The sequence below is a fragment of the Tenrec ecaudatus genome, chromosome 1 (genome assembly GCF_050624435.1).
Source record: "Tenrec ecaudatus isolate mTenEca1 chromosome 1, mTenEca1.hap1, whole genome shotgun sequence".
Lineage (NCBI taxonomy): Eukaryota > Metazoa > Chordata > Mammalia > Afrosoricida > Tenrecidae > Tenrec > Tenrec ecaudatus.
Genome location: NC_134530.1, coordinates 121,107,541 through 121,110,229, shown reverse-complemented (window position 1 = coordinate 121,110,229; position 2,689 = coordinate 121,107,541).

The following is a 2,689-nucleotide window of genomic DNA, read 5'->3' as shown; positions in this document are numbered from 1 at the left end:
TGTCTAACACCAATTGATTCCTGTTAGTTTAAGGCAGTGTAACAGAGTTTCTGAATATTTGTAGTCAAATGCATTTTAAGTTATCTAGCTATTATGGTGCAAAGATCAAATTTTCTCTTCTAGCAAACAAATTGGCCCAAGAAAAAGGTGTAGAGACAGAGATCAAATGAAGACTGCTTACAGATGCCCAGGAAAACGATAGTGAGGGGCAGATGTATACAACTTAATCATCACAAAAATCTGTCAAATTTGTCATTTTGCTACTATTTTCATGGAAGCAATTGTATTATAAGAATGCCATGTGAGCAGCGTCTGGCATCTTTAGTCTTCACAAGGGGGATGAAAAATCAAGCAACATTAGCTGAATGCCCATTCCTCCTATGAGGCACAGGTCAGACGGGCCTTTATCTTCCAACTTTCCTTACCAATTCTGAAGCCAATCATCCTTTCCACAACACTCTCTAATGTGCGCTGGGTTTGAGATAATACTCGTGACTATGGAGTTTATTAGAGCCCTGATGGCATAGTGGTTATGTATTGGGCTGCTAACCACAAGGGTAGCAGTTCAAAACTACCAGCTCCTCTGAGGGAGACACGTGAGGCTTTCTGAGAAGCAACAAAGCCCACATGGAAGAAGCACACCAGCCTGTGTGATCATGAGGTGTCAATGGGATCAGTATCAGGCATCTAAGACCCAGAACAAAATCACACCCACGGTGAATGGGGGGGGGCATGGAGTGGAGCCCTATAGCCCATCTGTAGACAATTGGACATCCCCCTACAGAGGGGTCACAGAGAATAAATGAGCCAGTCAGGGTGCAGTATATTACCGATGAAACATACAACTTTCCTCTAGTTCTTTGGTGCTTCGTTTCCCCCACTATCATGACCTCAATTTTACTTTACTAATCAGATTAGACCAGCGCATGCACACTGATATTGACAAGAGCCGGCAACACAGGGAATCCAGAATAGATAAGACCCAGGGCCAAAAATGAGAGTAGAGATACCAGGAAGATTAGGGGAGGGTGGGGGGAGAATGGAGAATTGATAACAAGGATCAACCTATAACCCCCTCTCAAGGGAGCAAACAACAGAAAAGTGGGTGAGGGGCAATGGAGGATGATGTAAGAAATGAAATAATAATCTATAATTTATCAAGGATTCATGAGAGAGGGCAGGCAGGGGAGGGACAGTGAAGAAATGGGGAGCTGATATCAGGGGCTCTAGTGGGAAGAGAATGTTTTGAAAATGGTGGCAGCATATGTGCAAATGTGCTTGACACACTGGAGGAATGTATGGATTGTGATAAGAGATGTAAGAGCCCAAGTAGTTTTTTAAAAAGTCATCATTTTGTCAGTAAGAGTTGTCATTCTCAAAGGCTAGATACAATATGGAGGAGAAAGCAGTTGGACCAACGGTTCTGGGGGGACATGGAAGAAGGGGATGTGGGGGAAAGGAAGTTGTAGTGATCCAAAATCAGTGGTGAGGGTGTAAGAGGTCTGGTAGAGCTTGATCAAGGGCAATGTAACCGAGAGGAATTACTGAAACCCAAATGAAGGCTGAGCATGATAGTGGGACAAGAAGAAAGTAAAAGGAAATAGAGGAAAGAAACTAGAAGGCAAAGAGCATTTATAGAGGTCTAAATAAACGCATGTACATGTGTAACTATATTTATATATGATAATGGGGAAATAGATCTGTGTGCACTTAGGTTTAGTATTAAGGTGCACATGGATATTGGACCTCCACTCAAGTGCTCTCTTAATGCAAGAATACTTTGTTCTGTTAAACTGGCATTCCATGATGCTCACCTTTCCGACATGATTGCTGAAGGCTGATAGTGCCTGACTATCAAAAGATATAGCATCTGGCATCTTAAAGGCTTGAAGGCCAAAAAGCGGCCATCTAGCTCAGAAGCAACAAAGCCCACATGGAAGAAGCACATAAGCCTGTGTGATCATGAGGTGTAGATGGAATCAGGTATCAGGCATCAAAGAACAAAAAAAAATCATATCATTGTGAATGAGGGGGAATGCAGAGTTGGGACCCAATTTCCATCTGTAGGCAACTGAACATCCCCTTACAGAAGGGTCACAGAGAGGTGATGAGCCAGTCAGGATGCAGTGTAGCAACAATGAAACATACAACTTTTCTCTAGTTCTTAAATGCTTCCTTCCCCCTACTGTCATGATCCCAATTCTACCTTACAAATCTGGCTAGCCCAGTGGATGTACACTATACAGATTGGAACTGGAAACACAGAGAATCCAGGACAGATGAACCCTTCAGGACCAGTGGTGAGAGTGGCGATACTGCAAGGGTGGAGGGAAAGTTAGATAGAAAGGGGGAACCAATTACAAGGATCTACATAGAATTCCCTCCTTGGAGGATGGAAAACAGAAAAGTGGGTGAAGGGAGACGTTGGGCAGTATAAGACATGACAAAATAATAATAATTTATAAATTATCAAGGGTTCGTGAGGGAGGGGGTGGGGAGGAAGGGGAAAAAATAAGGAGCTGATACCAAGAGCTCAAGTAGAAAGTAAATGTTTTGAGAATGTTTGAGCAATAAATGTACAAATGTGCCTGACACAATGGATAAGAGTTGTACAATGTGATAAGAGTTGTACAAGCCCCCAATAAAATTATCTCCCCCAAAAAGAGTTGTCATCCTCAATGGACAAGAA